This window comes from Pectinophora gossypiella, chromosome 5, assembly GCF_024362695.1.
Source record: "Pectinophora gossypiella chromosome 5, ilPecGoss1.1, whole genome shotgun sequence".
In the NCBI taxonomy this organism is placed as follows: Eukaryota; Metazoa; Arthropoda; class Insecta; order Lepidoptera; family Gelechiidae; genus Pectinophora; species Pectinophora gossypiella.
Window position 1 is genome coordinate 14,510,463 of NC_065408.1, and position 19,284 is coordinate 14,529,746.

Consider the following 19,284-nt stretch of genomic DNA (forward strand, 5'->3'; position numbering starts at 1 on the left):
GGGGACGTTAATGGGCTGATGATGATGATGATTAACGCGACATGGTGCTAAAGAGAATACATGTATTAGGCTTCGATTACATGATCAGTGGCTTTAATGGTACTACTGTAGCATGGTACTTGAGGCAAATGTCAGGGTTCACTTTCCTGGTCTGAAATTCGCCCAATCCCATTAATCTCGATTGGGATCTCGTCATATTTATTATGCTTCGGGATTAATCCCGAAACATTAGACGAGATCTCGCGAGATCGGTATCCCACGACTTGTCCGGCCAAGTAGTTAATGCCATCTGCGGCAAATCCACAATAAGTCACGTCAAAAAAAAAAAGGTATCCCACGAAATAGGGATTACATTCCCTAGTTAATACCATTCACTTAGCTTTTGCCCATTTTTTTTTTTTTTTTTAATTTTTAGTTTCTCCATGTACTTACTGTTTTGTGTTTGTGTGCAATTAAGTTAACATTATATGTAACATTAAAGTAAATATTTTATCTATCTATCTATAGTTACCGTTTCCCAGGTGGTATAGCCGAGCTGCATTGTGTGACGGATGCGGCAGAGACTTGTTTAGGCGAGCTTAATATGGATCATATACCACGCAGGATATTTTATTTTTGTCTGCCATGCGCAATAATAATAATAAATTATATGCATAGCTCCTTCACCATTGGTAGCACGTACAACCCCAAGTATGACGAATCTCTTTGCAGAAGCATCGTGACGACATATTTGAACCTAAGCACTATTAAGCAACGCATATAAATAATACTTTCATATTTCTGTCTCAAGGTCCGAGTACTCTTAACCAAACGACAATTTAAAGTGGTTACTCGAAACTGTACTCGAAGATGATAAGGTCAAAAGTTGAGTTTTGTGGAGTATAATTTAAATAGAAAGGAAGATAGAAGGAAAAAGTAGAAAGGGAAGACCAACTTTACATGGAACAAATTAAAGAGGAGGCGAACGTCGTGTCTTATAAGGAAGTCAAACAATTGGCCTTTGATAGACATGAATGGAGAATGCTGTACCGAAAAGGGCGTGTCTCGTAAATTAATGATAATGATGAAATTCAATAAATATATATAGGCTAATTACTTATTTCCTCATATTCAGGATAATAAACGGCTTCGTCGGATTCCTGTTCGGCGCGTTCTTGCCGCGGGGGTGGGCTCACTTCAGTAGGCCGGAGTGAGATGGTGGCTGAGTTCGAATAGGGACCCAGACCTACGGGGTATAACGTAGAACCCTTGCCCAGGGATACGGGTGAAGACCTCAACGGTTGAAGAGGCGAAGATGAGAGCCATCGGTACGGCAATGCAAGACGGAAGGGGCAAGTCACAGGGACTGTAACCTGGAACCTGACAGAGGGCAACAGTAACTGTCAGTACTATTCAGAGGCGGAGGACAGGAGTCCTGGTATGGCTTTGTAATAGTCTACTCTGGGCGCCATCCCACTTGCGTCAGACAGAGTACTGCGGGGCGGAAGGCAAGAGGGAAACCACTGCCCTATTTTTCCCTAAAAAAGTAGCATGGAAATGCTGTACCGACAAGAGCGTAGCTCTTAAATTGATGATGAAACGGCTTCGAATTTTGAACCAAAAAAAAAGAAATTTAAATTCGATTATTTTAGTTTTTTCCAGAAATTAAACATAGAAAGGAAGAATTTCAAATTCCAGAAATTACAAACACGGAATGCACATTTCCTGGGTACATTCCCCTAGCATATCTATTTACTACAGAAATTATGTGTCTTGTGCTGTTAATCATAGGATCTGTTTTCCTGTCCGGTGAAATAATTTGCTGTTAAGTAACACTCCGTATAACGACGGTTCGGTTCCATTGATGAATATATTAGATGCATAATTAATATATTAATCAGTCTAAGATACCATATTCATTCGTTCTCTACAGTCAGCTGACTAATAATGCGAGTAGAAATCGAGACATTTATTGCAATAATCTGATACAGAAACATTTATTCAACGTAATCATGGATAAACTTGTTAAAGGTCAATTTAACATTTTTTCCTTCGGCTATCGTGTGGGTTGTGAAGTGGATTACCAACCCCATCTACCCTGGTGTCAGAGTTACTATTGAGCCGTTAAAGGCCCCCGACATGCTTCATGTTACGACTACGTACTTATATCAGTAAGTAGTAACCGGGACCAACGCCTAATCGTGCCTTCCGACACACGTATCGTCTTACTTTCGTACAATCAGGTGACATTATTTCCTAATATTTAAAGACATTTTTTTTTTTATTATACTTATTTTTTTGTATTCAGTAGCTAAAAGAAACATAACCTCAATCTCCTCCGATTTACCATTTTTGCATTAAAATACCGTCACTTTCCACTGCACTAATTAGCGAAATAGAAGTATATTTGAATTGGGTCGTATGTACGGTCACGAGCATTAATATGTACACACTTTGGTACCATGTCACATTAACTTTTTTGACAAATTGAACTGTAAGTCTCACTAAATGTCAAATATGTTAGTGCGACAGAGTCCTAAAGTGGGTACATTATATTGCTCATGACTGTACTAGTTTCAAGATAAATTACGAAATTCTGATTACTAAGTAAAGACGTATCTAAAACAAACGAAAAAACATTTTCTTATTTCTATACTAACCCTGACACCAGGGTTGAAGGGGTTGGTAATCCACCTCACAACCCACACGATAGAAGAAAGATTAAGTAAAACATAAAATCAGTGTCTGTAGATTCAAACGATTACTTAACATATTCAAATCTTATCAAAGTTATATTATACGGCTGAATGTCAGTCTAAAAATATCTATAAAAATAATATATCCCATTAAAGAAATTCCAACTTTATCGTCTAATCAATTCGGTGTAAATTACTTATATCTAATGAGGGACATCAATTTATGAATCCATCTCGAAAGAAATTTCTAAAAGACCCGACGGCCGATTAAACTCAAACTTCATTTGAATATTGATTCTAGATTATAATTTACGGCCTCCAGCATCAATATGCATACACTTTGGGACCATGTCACATGATGTCTTTTGATAAATTGCACTGTAAGTCTCACTAAGGCCTCTGCCTCGAATTTTGCGGGCAGCGGGGCGGCGGCGGCGGCGGCGCGGGAGCGGCAGGATCTTATGCGTATCGTCAAATGGACTGGGTCTCGAAAACAGCGGCGCGGGAGCGGCGCGGGGGCGGGCAACGAGCGGTGCACTCCAGTCGAGCGGTGACCGTTGCGCGTCTGCATTGTAGTATAGTGTTGTACTTTTTTTTCGTGACGTAGGTATCAAAATGTCCTCGGACGTGCAAGAGCAAATTATTTCGGCAATCTTTGAGAGGAGACCCATATGGAACAGCAAAGATGTGAACCATAAAAATAGAAGAATAATCAATCGTTTATGGGAAGAAATAAAAAACGAACTGAATATTGAAGGTAGGTGAATATAAAAATTATTTATTATGTTATTTACAATGTTTATTATGGTTTACAAATTAATTAGTAGCTAATGGGATTATTTACCGCTACAGTGCCGCGCGATCTGCCCGCTGGTTTCGAGAACAGATATGCGTTGCCCGCCCCTCTCCCGCGCCGCCGCCGCTGCCGCTCCGCTGCCCGCAAAATTCGAGACCGAAGCCTTAATGTCATATATGTTAGTACGACAGAGTCCTAAAGTGGATACATTATATTGCTCATGACTGTACTGGCTATGAATATTTCGATAAGTTCACAACATGACATACGTCACAAAAGCTCATGATTATATGCCCTATCGGGGTAATCAGAGTTACATTCATCGCATGATGAACTAACTAAAAAGTGCTTATAAGTACCTATCTAATCATATTTCTACTATAAGTCAGACTACAATTCTACATTCTGTGAGACAACAAGCAATACAATACGATTTATTTTCTGCCTACCCCCATAGCGTGTCACTATTTTTAAATTGAAGATGACATAAATTATGCAAATTGAATTCATTCACACGTTTCACAGTTCTCTAAGAACCAGATATTATACTAAAGTGTTAAGCAGTCCCATATCTATTAATTAAAAAAACTAATAAAGAGTGCAAAGTAACTGTTCCAAATATTCGTAGAATATCACTAAAACTTTAACCGAATTATAAAGAGTTTGTATGGAAATACTGCCCTGTGACGTGTACTTTGCACTCTTTAATAGATTTTTTTAAAATTGATAAATTTTTAATGGGACTCCATAACGTAATAGAGAAGTTAAGCTGTTGGTCCCGGTTACTACTTACTGATGTAAGTAGTCGTTAGGTACATGAGCCATGTCAGGGGCCTTTGGCGGGTCAATAGTAACCCTGACAACAGGGTTGATGAGGTTGGTAATCCACCTCACAACCCACACGATAGAAGAATAGAGAAGTGTATAAATTAAATACATGTGGGAATGAAAGTTTATTATGAACGTGATGTGTGTGAGGTGAAGTTTATGAACGTGTCCTGAGGGGGAGTGAGAGGGGAGAGAGGAAGGGGGAAGGAAGATGGCGACAGAGAGATTGGGGAAAGCGCGGTTGTGTTAGGGGAAAATTGAAAAGTGAGGAAAAATATAAGAAACCAAAAAGTATTGGAGTTGTTTCAATTTTACTTCCACCACCCTACAACTGCTCGTCCGGGATAACAATAAAAAAAGGGTGCGCTGGATGTTTACGACGGATCACGACGACGACGGTAACAAGGAATCACGAGGCGTGGTGCGCATAACCTCACACGACGTACAACGAGGGAATGTGGATCGCTGCGACGACGAAATATACGAAGATAGTTTTTACGACGCAAATCACGACGAAAAGATGTCCGAGGAGAAAAACATGACTATGCAGACTATTGAGTCAGTACCGAAATTTACCGGTGAGGATATGACATACTCGTCGGTAAAATGGGCGCAAGACCTCGACGACAATGCAGAGATATTCGGCTGGACAGCTCAACAAAAATTGGTCATAGCGAGAAGATCACTTGCAGGCACGGCAGAGTTATGGTTGAGGACGGAACGTGCATTCAAAACTTACGACGATCTCAAAACTGCTGTTCTCAAGGAATTTCCCGAAGTCATAAATACGAAACAAATGCACGAGATTATGAGTTCGCGTAAGAAACGCCCAAATGAAACATTTTACCAGTACATGTTATCAATGAAGGAGCTGGGAAAAAGGGCGAAGTTTCCGGACTACGTGGCCATACAATATATCATCGACGGAATTTCAGACTACGAATCGAACAAGTTACTATTTTACGGTGTTACGACATACTCGGTACTTAAAGAAAAATTAGTATTGTACGAACAATTTACGGAAAAATCGAAGAAACAGCAAGCATTTTTACGGCGTGGTAATGAAGTTAGAAACATAAAGACGACTACTGTTAATAAACAAGAAGGTACATTTCAACCACGATGTTACAACTGTGGAGAAAAAGGGCATTTAGCGACGTCATGTCCGAAAGGATTGAAGTGTTTTCGGTGCAATTCATACGGCCATATTGGTGCAGAATGCAAGAATCCATTATCAAACTCACGGGGTTCACACGATGGCGCGAAGTTAGAACACAAATCTATGTTCGTTCAATCGCCGGATCACTCGCAAGAGGGCGCTGCATACGAGAGCGGAACGATGAAAGAGCTATCGAGCGCGATCAGGGCGAATGAGTTAGCGATCGAAACGTTCGGAGCGAGTGAACACACGAACGCAGTCGGAACGAGTGAACAACGGAGCATTTTGAGTGTAAACAAAGGAGAAAATTATAACAAGTGCGTAAAAAATGCAAAAATATGTGGATTTTCCGTTGAATGTTTAATTGATACCGGCAGTGACTTAAATTTAATTACTTACGAGTTATTTTCTAAATTTCGATGTATCATTTCAGATTACCAATGTGAAAGGATGTCTCTAACAGGACTGGGATCATGTAAGGTGCATTCGATGGGTAAGTTTACGACCGATTTGCTAATTGATAACCATACTTACCATGTTCCATTTTACATTGTTCCTACTGACGTGATTCCATATGAGATTATTTTAGGGCAACCTTTTTTAGTAACCACAATGCTTATAGTGAACAGAGGTACGATTGAGGTGAGGCCGCAGTATTATGATAGTCTGTATCAGATGTGTATACTTTCTAGCTTAGATGAACGAAGTGAAATGCCAATTATTCAAGAGATTATTGACAGTTATCAACCTTTGAAAGTGAAGGAAGCACCAATAAAGATGAAGATAGTGTTAAAAGACGACATGCCAGTATCACAACGTCCACGACGATTGGCGTTGACTGAAGAGGAGGTTGTAAAGCAGCAGATTGATGAATGGTTAGCAAAAGGAATCATTCGGCCAAGTTATTCGGAGTATGCAAGTCCGCTTGTCTTAGTAAAGAAGAAAGATGGAAATACGAGAGTCTGCGTAGATTACAGAAAACTTAATCAGAAGATGGTGAAAGATGAGCACCCACTACCAGTGATAGATGATCACATCGACAAGTTATGCAGAGCAAGAATATTCGGCACATTGGATTTGAAAAATGGTTTTTTCCATTTACCAATTGAAGAAGAGTCAGTGAAGTACACTGCGTTTGTGACAAGCAACCCTGAAGGTCAGTATGAGTTTCTACGAGCACCATTCGGACTTTCCATCTGTCCAAAGTACTTCACAAGATACATCAACATAATATTTGCAGATTTCATACGAAGAGGGATTGTTCTTGTATTCATTGACGACGTGATTATACTTGCTGAGGATGAGAAACAAGGGATTGAACGGTTGAAAGAGGTATTGAAAGTGGCAGCAGAGTATGGGCTCGATATAAATTGGAACAAGACACAGTTGCTTAAGAAATCCGTTGAGTACCTAGGGCATATTGTTGAAGGTGGAACCGTGAAGCCCTCTCCGGAGAAAACAAAAGCAGTTATGAACTTTCCTGAACCGGCAAGCCTAAAAGAATTGCATAGCTTTATAGGTCTAACGTCATATTTTAGAAAGTTTATTCAAGATTATGCCATGATTGCAAAACCACTAAGTGACACATTAAAATCAGGAGATTTTAGATTTGATGAAGAGCAGAAAAAAGCATTTAATAAATTAAAGGGAAAGTTGTGCAGTGAACCGGTTTTAAGAATATTTGACATTCATCTGGAAACCGAATTACATACAGACGCATCCAAACATGGGTATGCTGCAATTTTATTACAAAAAGATCCATTAGATGGGGAGCTTCATCCGGTGCATTTTATGAGCAGGAAGACGACTGAGTGTCAGCAAAACTGTAGTAGCTATGAGCTCGAAGCACTGGCGGTGGTGGAAGGCGTAAAGAAATTCCGAAGGTATCTTATCGGCATTCCATTTAAAATAGTTACTGACTGTGAAGCTTTTCAGAAGACCCTCAACAAGAAAGATGTATCAGCTAAGGTGGCACGCTGGATACTGTATTTGCAGGATTTTGATTACAAAATCGAACATCGATCCGGTACAAGAATGCAACACGTGGACTCCCTTAGCAGGAATATATGCTATGTTAACATAGAATTGCAGGCACGCGTAAAGAAGGCACAAGAAGAAGATGCACAGTTAAAAGCAATTAGAGAAGTGTTGAGGATAAAAGATTATGAAGACTATTTTTTAGAAAATGACATTATTTACAAAGGGCTGGAAAAGAAGTTAATGGTACCAGAAGATATGGACTTAGAAATTATAAAGAGAGCTCATGGAATAGGACATTTTGGCAAGAAAAAAATTAAAGACATTGTGGAACAGGACTATTATATCCAAAAGTTAGATGAGAAGATTGGCAAGGTAATTTCCATGTGTGTACCGTGTTTATTGGCAAGCAGAAAGACTGGAAAGAAAGAAGGATTATTAAACCCTATTGAGAAAGGAGACCTACCTTTTGACACACTACATTGTGATCATTTGGGACCATTGGACGCTACAAAGAAAATGTATAATTACATTCTTACTATTATAGATGGGTACAGTAAATTTGTGTGGATCTATCCAGTTAAAACAGTGACTGCAAAGGAGACCGTTGAGAAGTTGAAGCTCCATCAAAAGGATTATGGCAATCCAAGACGTATAGTCACTGACCGTGGGACAGCTTTCACTGGAAATGAGTTCCAACTATATTGTCAGGAAGAAGACATAGAGCATGTTACAATCACAACTGGAATTCCACGAGGAAATGGTCAAGTGGAAAGGATGAACCAAATTATTATTTCTTCATTAACTAAAATGTGTGTTGAAGAACCTACACAATGGTACAAGCATGTGAGCAAGTTGCAGAGGGTCATAAATAGTACATACCAGAGATCTATAAATACCTCACCATTTGAATTACTAACAGGAGCTAAATTGAGAACAAAAGAAGATATTAGAATTTTGGAATATTTAGAAGAAGAAGGCCGAAAAGAATTCGTAGAAAAAAGGGATGAAATGAGAAGAATGGCTAAAGCTCAAATTTTAAAAATTCAAGAAGAGAATAGAAGAACGTATAACACGAGAAGGAAGCAGGGAGAGAAATATAAAGAAGGTGACATTGTTGCTATACAAAGAACACAGTTTGGCAATGCTTTAAAATTAAAACAGAAATTCTTTGGACCATACAGAGTAGTGAAAGAACTTGGAAGAGACAGATATGAAGTAGAGAAGATAGATAGAGGTAAGGAAGGACCAATAAAGACAACCACTGGTGTTGACTATATGAAGCGGTGGCCTTAGTTCAGTTGTACCTTTGTCTCACAACATTAGTGTCAGTATACCTAGAGTAGTTCCTAATTTCGTATGGAATCAGTGTTGTAGAGAACGAATATGTAGTTTCGGTGTAATTTTCTTTTATCAGGTATGGTAGCATTGGTCAGCGAATGCAACTTTCATGATGCTAATTCTGTGTAGATGACTTTAACAATAAAAAAAGTAGTTACTATTTAGTAAGATAATATTTTCTTCAAGTCAGAAGTTGTGAACTGTTTAATATTGTCTAGCTAAGGATTTCATCCCAAGTTGTAAGTCAAATGGCCTTAAGTCATTGTTTCAAAGATTTTGTGTCAAATTGTTTAAGTGTCTATTAAAAGTGTTGTATTAATAACTTTATCAAATTAGTAATTACTTAACTCTAAATCTACACTTCCTTGGAAGTTGTAGTCACACATTTGTTTACCATTTAAAGTAGTTCTGCACTATGAGAAGTAAAAGTAAAATGTAAAAAAAAAAAAGGGATAGGAAATGAAACAAGGAGTAAGTTTAAGTTTTTATTATACAGAATAAGTTTTTGCTTTTATACAAGTTTCGTAAGAAATTCATTTAGGTTGAGTAAAGGATGTTTCAGTATGTAAAAAAAAAAAAAAAAAAATATATAAGTAGTTCTATATTTCATTAAATAATAATTGGATAAGTAGTAGATTTTTTATATAAGATGAAGAGTTTAGTTAAGAAAGTCATTTGTTTTTGTAAAAGAAGATCCCTACCTATTATGTAGTGAAGAATTTTGATAATAGGTGTTTAATACTAACTTTAAGTAATAATTTTGTTTTGGAAAAGAAGTTTGAAAGTAAGAAGTGTTTTTTTTTTGTTCTGTTACTGGCATCGAAGTGAGATAATGTTGGTCTTATTTAAATATAGGTGTTTTGGTTATCTTTTGTTGTAATTTGTTTAAACAAGGATTGTTTAATTTTGTTGTTATAATGTAGAGCCAGCAGAGTGAGTATTTTGCTACAATGTAAGAGTCAGTAGTTGTTTGTTTACAATTAATTAGTTTTGTTAAAAGGTAGTGTCAGTATAATATTTTATAAGATGTTTCACAGTGTTATAAGTGTACTTGTCTGAGGGCAGACAAATTGTAGGATGGCCGATTGTGGGAATGAAAGTTTATTATGAACGTGATGTGTGTGAGGTGAAGTTTATGAACGTGTCCTGAGGGGGAGTGAGAGGGGAGAGAGGAAGGGGGAAGGAAGATGGCGACAGAGAGATTGGGGAAAGCGCGGTTGTGTTAGGGGAAAATTGAAAAGTGAGGAAAAATATAAGAAACCAAAAAGTATTGGAGTTGTTTCAATTTTACTTCCACCACCCTACATACATAAACATAAACAGCCTATATACGTCTCATTGCTGGGCACAAGCCTCCCCTCAATCAACCGGAGGGGGTATGGAGCATACTCCACGCTGCTCCACTACGGGTTGGTGGAGGTGTTTTTTTGAATAAACTAAATGTCGATTGATTTTGATAGTGAGGTACTCGACTAGAATGAATTTGGAACACCCTAATGGATATCCCAATTCCACAAACAAGTCCCAGAAATAGACAAAATATAATATCTAAACTCTTTCCAAGTCGTTAGCATTTCCGCGACGCCGTACGGGGTCGGTTGCGCAAGCGCATGCGACGTAAACATCCATCGCATGCGCGGCGAAAAGAAAGCGAGGCGCAAGGTCAAGGTGACACCTGTTAGGAAATCCCATGTCTCTCTCATGAATCATTGGAATAGATAATACTTGGGAACTCTTGCCGCTTTATTATAAAAATATACTTAAAATACAAGGTTTTTTAAAGACTAATTAATGCAAAAAAACCTAACGTCAAAATTAAAAGAAAATGGATTCTCAAAACGTTTCTTTCTCTCTTTTCAATTGAGGAATAGTAGACATTATTATATACAATTTCATTTTCGATATTATTTATTTAAAAAAAAAACTGAATAAAGACATAAAACAAAAGGCGTGTCAATATAAATAAATAGCAAATAACAAAGTAGTGAACATAGAACCTTATTTATGGCTTAATTATGTTGTAATTGCGGCTGTGGGTTGTAAAATTGATTAATTTATAACAATGACATTGAATATCAGGTTCATTGCAATTTCTACGCAGTTATGATCCTTCTAATAATTTATTTATTTACTTAGTCAAAATCAAATATACTTTATTGCACAGAACTAAAATTTCAACAATACAATTTGGGCGGTCTTATTGCTCTAGAGCAATTAGTCCTTTATTGCAGAATAATAATGACACAGCAACACGCTTGTATACCTTTTTCTTCTATCGTGTGGGTTGTAAGGTGGATTACTAACCCCATCAACCCTGGTGTCAAGGTTATTACTGAGCCGCCATAGGCCCCTGACATGGCTCATGTAACGACTGCATACTTCCATCAGTAAGTAGTAACCGGGACCAACGGCTTAACGTGCCTTTCTAACGGATCATCTTACTTTCGGAGACACCTTACTAGGGGCCGTTGGGCTCGTCCGGAGGCCCCGGGTTCGAATCCCGGTGGGGACATATCACTAAAATCACTTTGTGAGATATAGTGGTGAGCTTATATTAATTATGTTTGTAATTAATCATAGGCGCTGCATTCTAAATCAAATCAAATCAATTTATTTGCTAACACAAACTACTAACTAACCAACTACTAACAACAACTATTGTTATTAACTATTTATATACCCCGGAAAACGAATGTGATATATATTATGTTATGTGACTTGACTTTTTCTGAATTGTCTCTTGTGACATATCTAGGAACCATTTACATTTGCTACTATATAAAAAAGCAATCAATTTTGTCTAAGCTAATCTTATACATTCAGTTCCCCCACTAGATTAGACAATAGCACAAAAAATCTAGAGTAAATTTTTTTTTATCTAAACTGATTAAAATATTTAAATAACTAACATGTTCGTGCGTTATAATTAGGCCTGTGTCAAACAGTACGTATAGTCACACTTGTCACTCGATCATAAACGTGACATAACAAAACAAATAATCTGATTGTCTGTCTGTTTGATTAGAACAAGTTAGACGAGGAGATCCGTGTTGCAGAATTTGTAATATATAATAATAATGTAAATTGTAATATTCTATTATAATAATAAATGTATTGTAATATCGAAGTTGAAGTGCTAGTAAGAGTAAGGGAAAAAGACAAATACTGAGAATTATTGAGGACAGAAGAGGCAAGATGATTGGACACCTAATAAGATACGACGAATTTATTAAAAACATCATAGAAGGAAAGCTAGAAGGAAAGAGAGGAAGGGGAAGACCAAGAAGAGCTTACATGGGACAGATTAAAGAAAAGGTTAACGGCGTGTCTTATAGGGAAGTCAAGTTATTGGCCTTTGATAGATAGGAATGGAAAACGCTACACCGACAAGAACATGGCTCTTAAATTGATGATGAATATCTAATTTACTGAATAATTTTATTATATAGGTGAGGCATAAACATCAAGGAGTTATTAATTTACTTTAAGTTCAGTTTCCACTAACTCAGTTGGCTCAACCATTATACACTGCCGTCTATCGTTATTACTTACTGATTTAAGTACGTAGTTACATGAGTCATGTCAGGGGCCATTGGCGTCTCAATAATAACCTTGATACCAGGGTTGATGAGGTTGGTCATCCATCTCACAACCCACACGATAGAGAAGGGACGGAAATAGTGGGTATTTACACCTGTCGCGATAACCAAGCCTGCAGAAAGGTAATGTTTAACTATGTACTTTTTTGCCTACCTCTTTGGATATACAGGCGTGATGCATATATGTTGTCTTTCATTCCGTGTCTCACGAATAAAATTAGTGCAAGAATTACAATCACTCGTAAAAAAAAGGTACAATACCACTTTCAATAGTTACTACACTTACTACTCAAAATGGCTGCGCACGCGTCCGTGGCCAGTTCTCTTTTTTATTAAGATGGGTTAGCACTTGACCCCATTCGTCCACGAAGAAGGGGTCAACGGTGGAGCGAGCTTACCCAGAAGATTACTTTTCACCGGTGACTTAAAGGACCCCAAGTTACAAGGATGAAGGGAAACGCTTGGTGGGTCCAAGTAAAAGTATGTCAACCGGCTGAGGATGGTAACCCGTCGTACGTCTGGAAGTCCTTAGATAGAATGGGCTTGGTTCAGTTTTCATTTTATTTCATAGAATAAGGAATAATACTACGTATAGAATGACCAATGAGATGGAAGGACGACATTGTGCAGCACGCAGGATATGGCTGGATGTCGATAGCCAGGATCGTCGGCAATGGATAAACATGGATGAGGCCTACGTCCAAAATTGGATATAAATTTAGGCTGATATAGATAGATAGATAGAATGACAATTCTCTTCTCCCCACCAGCTGCTGAGGTAGGTGTACAGTCATGAGCAATATAATGTACCCACTTTAGGACTCTGTCGCACTAACATATTTGACATTTAGTGAGACTTACAGTTTACTTGTCAAAAAAAGTTAATGTGACATGGTACTAACGTGTTTACATATTAATGCTCGTGACCGTACCTCACCGCCCCACGGTCTTACTTTAGTCTTCCATCGTCAGACGTCACACACACAGATGCGCGTATAGGACAACGTCAATGTGTAATGTCTGTGTAAAATTAGGTTTTTGTATGAAGTGTCCGGGGTGTGATTATACGTAAAGTCCGGGTGACTGACCTTTTACATAATAAATGTAACAGTTAAACTTGTCAATCGAGTACATTATGTCATTAAATTAGCATTTATTTATATATCATTCGGTTAATAGAAATATCCAAGTCTGCTTACCCCGGTGGGAAATAGGCGCATGTGAATACATAATACTTAGTCAGAAATCAGAATCATTTATTCAAACTTGTTGAAAGTCAATTTAACATTTTTGAAATTACGTCATTCCGTGAGGTGTTACGATTAAGGAGATTCAAATTCAAAATTCGATTTTAATAACTAAAGGAACATTAAGTAATATAAATAAAAAGAACCATAAACAGATGTTTGAATTAGATTTAGCGAACAAAAAAGTTCAATGATTTAATTAAATCAATTCAAATGAAAATTTTATATTTGTTTTGTTTTTATTGTATTATAATTATAAAGGGATAAAAAATGTAGACAAAAAGACGGATACAATTATTGATTGAGCCAGATGTCTAGTCTGTGACATAATATTATGTTATCAATCAATCATTCAAGTTTATTGCTGTGCTGTAAGTTTATAGCAGTGGCATGCTGTTCTCAAAGTATGAACAATCCCAACATTAAAAAAAATACAAAAGTTAAGTAAAACCAGCTTTATTACCTAACTTTTAGGCAGATCTTCTTCTATCGTATGGGTTGTGAGGTGGAGTACCATCCTCTTCAACCCTGCTGTCAGGATTACTATTGAGCCGCCAAAGGCCCCTGACATGGCTCATGTAACGACTACATACTTACATCAGCCTGTAATATTCTAACCAAACTAGGGACCACAAAGTAATTTTTGTGATATGTCCCCACCTAGAATTTAAGACAACAGGCTTGAGGGTGCCCAGTTGGGCGCGAACCTCGGCTCAGGGCGTAGTGTGAGAGGAAAAATATTTGAAAGAATTAATCGACCCTAGTGGGTCGATAGTGGTAAGCGCTGATTAAGGGAAATCGTCGAGCACGCCGGCGGGATCGGTATCGGGGTCCTGAAGTGTTTGGTGTCGCGAGCTGATTGGCTGCCTCTAAGGCTAGAGTAATCGGGTCGTCGGGATCGTATATTACGTCCTTCGAATTTTAATTTATTATTTATTAACACATTGAAAAACAAACTACGACTAATGGCCAGGGCATATTGCAAATACCTATGGCGGGTTCCGCAGTGTAAATATTACTTACATTTAATTAATATGCAGCCAGATCTATTGTAAAGTAATTGTATGCAAATGGAGCGAGGCTGTACAGTCGCTGACTAAAGTGTTATTTCTTCACGCACTACAGCGGTATAAATTAACAATTAGGCGGCGCTAATACATTTGACATGTATGTTTTTATAAACAGATACAATGAGTATGGTAAAGAAAATTACGTATAATACTATCAAAATATTAATATTGAGGAGCTCGGTGGCGCAGCGGTTAACGCGCTCGGTCTGCGATTATTGAAGTTAAGCGACTTTCGCAAAGGCCGGTCATAGGATGGGTGACCACAAAAAAAAAGTTTTCATCTCGAGGTCCTCCGTGCTTCGGAAGGCACGTTAAGCCGTAGATCCCGGCTGCATTAGCAGTCGTTAATAACCACCAATCCGCACTGGGCCCGCGTGGTGGTTTAAGGCCCGATTTCCCTATCCATCCGTAGAGAAGGCCCGTGCCCCAGCAGTGGGGACGTTAATAAGCTGGTGATGATGATGACTAAACATAACATAAGGTCGCGACTATATCCCATTTTAGGTAAACAAAGGCACATCCATAGCAAGATGAACTAAGTACCCACACCTCTCCGAGCTTTCTATCAGACCAACGTGTTAGTTGGTGAGCCGTATCGCCGTCTATAAAATGGTCGAGAAAACTGTTTTAGTGATAACTACACTACATCATAATCATTAATTTAAGAGTCCCCGATACCAACCCCGCCGGCGTGGTCGACAATTTCCCTCATTCAGCGCTTATCGCTATCGACCCACTAGGGTCGATTAATTCTTTCAAATATTTTTCCTCTCAGACGACGCCCTGAGCCGAGGTTCGCGCCCAACTGGGCACCCTCAGGCCTGTTGTCTTAAATGTTGTATCGGGTGAGAGCCTTCAGCGCTCCCCATTTGTCCGGCCAAGTAGTTAATGCCATCTGCGGCAAATTTACAATAAGTCCCGTAAAAAAAATATTAAGAGCCACGCTCTTGTCGGTGTAGCATTCTCCTTGTTACTTTTTAAGGAAAAATAGGGCAGTGATTCTCTCTCTTACTCTATCTAACGCGAGTGGGATGAATTTTTTTATCAAAAAGCACACTGTGACATCGTAGAAATACATGATAAAAAGTCGGACTTATTACATAAACTGCCTATATACGTCCCACTGCTGGGCACAGGTCTCCCCTCAATCAACCGGAGGGGGTATGGAGCATACTCCACCACGCTGCTCCAATGCAGGTTGGTGGAGGTGTTTTTACGGCTAATAGCCGGGACCAACGGCTTAACGTGCCCTCCGAAGCACGGAATCATCTTACTTTTTCGGACAATCAGGTGATTCAAGCCTGAAAAGTCCTTACCAAACAAAGGACAGTCTCACAAAGTGATTTCGACAATGTCCCCATCGGGAATCGAACCCGGACCTCCAGATCGTGAGCCTAACGCTCTAACCACTAGACCACGGAGGCTGTTACTTATTATTAGCTGGCCGGACTTATTATTAGGTTTGTTTTCTTATTCTTCTTCTATCGTGTGGGTTATGAGGTGAATTACCAACCTCATTAATCCCGTTGTCAGGGTTATTATCAAGCCGCCAAAGGCCCCTGACATGGCTCATATAAAGACTACTGTTGTTTTTTTTTTTTTTTTTATTAAAATTCATAAATAAGTTAAATAGAAAAATGGAAATAAGTTTCGTTAGTTTTAGATCTGTCTTTATTTAGTTATCTTGTACTTAGTACGCAACCCAATTCTATTCGCGATTGTCCTTCCAAGTTACCTGTGCTAATTTTAAGTGCTTTTTCCACGAACACAGATTCAGATAGATAAAGCTTATTGTTTCGATAATTAGTTATGAACTCGTATATAACATAGCACCACGCCTGTATCCTCAAAGGGGTAGGCAGAGGTAGCATAATTATACACCCACAGCGAACAGCAAACTCATATTCACTCATATATATGACAAGACTAATAATAATTCTTCTTCAATCGTGTGGGTTGTGAGGTGAATTACCAACCCCATCAACTCTGGTGTCAAGGTTACCATAGAGCCGCATAGACCCCTGACATGGCCCATGTGTCGACGTACTTACATCAGTAAGTAGTACCCGGAACCAACGACTTAACGTATGCACGTTAAGTCGTTGGTTCCGGGTTGTTAATGAGCTTAGGCAAGCACGGATCATCTTACTTTCGAACAATCAGGTGATCAGCCTGTAATGTCCTAACTAAACTAGGCATCACAAAATTTATTTTTGTGGCATGTCCCCACCGGAATTCGAACCCAAGACATCTCGGTCGCGTGGTGCGGAGCAGAATTGAAAACTGTGGATAATACAGACTTGTGCTATTTATTTATTTATTTAGATAGGTATACCAACAGTACACATATTGTAAAGTTATAAAATACAAGTCTTAAATTAGTTTTTGTATAAGTATGTGCTCCAATTACAGGTACACACAACATTCGTAATTACAACAACAAACTTATATATCTAAGTGTATAATATTTATATATAATTAAATATGTATAAAACTTAAACAGAAGTGCTATGTTGTGTTAGTATGTAAACATAAACCAACCAGTCATGTTAATAACAATGAAAACCAACTATGTAACAATTACGTCATTCTCTCACGTTTGTTGCGTTATTGTAACATAACGCGAGCTTTTTGTCGCCACTTCCGATTTTTTTCACCGACATTCGAGTTCCTAGACATGTCTTCCTTATAACGCTACTGGATTTGAAAGTGGTATCTTCCTTTGCAAACTGGTGGCTATAAATACTTTCTAACTCGGTCGCGTTGTAAATGCAGTAATTATGCAATGTTATACACCGTTTTATTGCTGGATGACTTAAGATGACTCTATTAGTCTCGTGATCACGCGCTCAATCTCTATAGAGATAGGCAGAGATATAATTGAGAGCAGAAACGGATAACAAATTAAAGCGAAAATTGGTATTGAAAGCTTTTTTAAATAGTGTGCGCGTTGATGTCTTTTATATGAATAAAAAACAGATTTTTTTATTTTATTTTGTTTTGTATTGTTAAACTAACAACAGCCTCCGTGGTCTAGTGGTTAAAGCGTTAGGCTCACGAACTGGAGGTCCAGGTTCGATTCCCAATGGGCACATTGTCGAAATCATTTTGTGAGACTGTCCTTTGTTTGATAAGACAATAATTAATGACATTATTATTATTACTTGTTAACTAAAAAGATAAAGATCATAAAATTTTAGTTAATTATTATTCAAAATCAAACTTTCAATGCAAAAATGATTTGATTTGATTGATTGTTTTGATTTGTTTTTTTTTTTTGATGATTTTTAGACGAAATCTTGCCTAGTCTTTTTGTTTTTTTTTTCTAAAAAATATAATATTTTGTGAAAAATTAAAAAAAAACTGAAATAATTAATGATAAAATAACCACATATGCCATTATTATTAAGCGCATACAGCTATTTATAAAAATTATAATAAAGTTTGTTACAAAAGATCTATAAATTCTCAGTCATTTTATAAATTACGTCCATCCAATTATTATCCTTACCACAAAGTACATTTAATATGTAATATTGTGTTCTTCTTATGTTAGCTTAAAATTGCATACTTATGTAGGTAAACTAAATTCATTATAAATAATCAAAAAGTGCTATTAGAAGCTTAAATAATACAAAAAAAAAACAGTACGAAACGAGCGCACAACGGTTGAACGAACTCTAAGCCACAACCTATTTTTTACCTCAATTCTCTCGGCCATAAAGTTGTTTATTCATTGCCCCAGTTACTCTAAATTTTAGTTCTAACGAAATGCCACTGGATGTCGCTGTTCCGTTCACTACATTTTCTACATCGCGGTGTTAAGATTTGTCGGCAAAAACGTATAAGGTTCGGTCCAAAGAAATTCAAGCATACTTACCTGGCACAGGGGACACCGTGATCATGAAGGCGGTTCCCCCAGGGCGAGGCCTGTCCATTGCACTGCGGACGGGTTGACCCCTGCGATTATCCCTAATGTGGATAACTCGGGTGCGTTATTTTTGGTAGTGGGGACTGCGTACGCGCCGTCCCCTTTATATTTAAAAAGCTTTTCATTGTGAAAAATGCATTAATGCGTTCGCTGTTCGGACTTTCATCATAAGACCCTTCTAGCGCATGTTTGTTTCTCAAAATGACAAAATGAGAAATATGGATAAGTAGCGAAAATAATAAATTCAGAAAAGGATTTTCTATTCTACAATAAGGAGGTTTAGCGCATGATGGACATTTTATGAAAAGGACAATGTGCGCTTGAGCCATTAAGAAATAAGACTCAATAACAAATACCGGCCTCTGTAGTCTAGTGGTTGGGTTCACGATCCGGTGGTCCCGGGATCAATTCCCAGTGGGGACACGTCTAACCAAAAAATAAAGTCAGTGGTATTTACGTGGCTCGGAATGCACGTTATACCGTTAGTCCCGGTTACTACTTACTGATGTAAGTACGTAGTCGATACATGAGCCATGTCAGGGGCCTTTGGAACCAGGGTTGATCAGGTTGGTAATCCACCTCACAACCCACATGATAGAAGATTGTATGTCGCGAACATCCATGTCCTTAATCATTATAACAAGCAAGTATCAAACACTTT

The 19,284-nt window shown here is 38.0% G+C and overlaps 1 protein-coding gene and 1 non-coding gene across 3 annotated transcripts in view; both read left to right on the forward strand.

The window, feature by feature from the left end:
* Nucleotides 1–19,284, forward strand: part of LOC126367058 (protein spaetzle 5-like) — a 67,865-nt gene that overhangs the window by 33,175 nt on the left and 15,406 nt on the right. The window lies entirely within an intron of this gene.
* Nucleotides 18,565–18,727, forward strand: LOC126367230 (U1 spliceosomal RNA). The gene has a single exon (XR_007566460.1). It is a non-coding gene; the product is annotated as a U1 spliceosomal RNA (small nuclear RNA).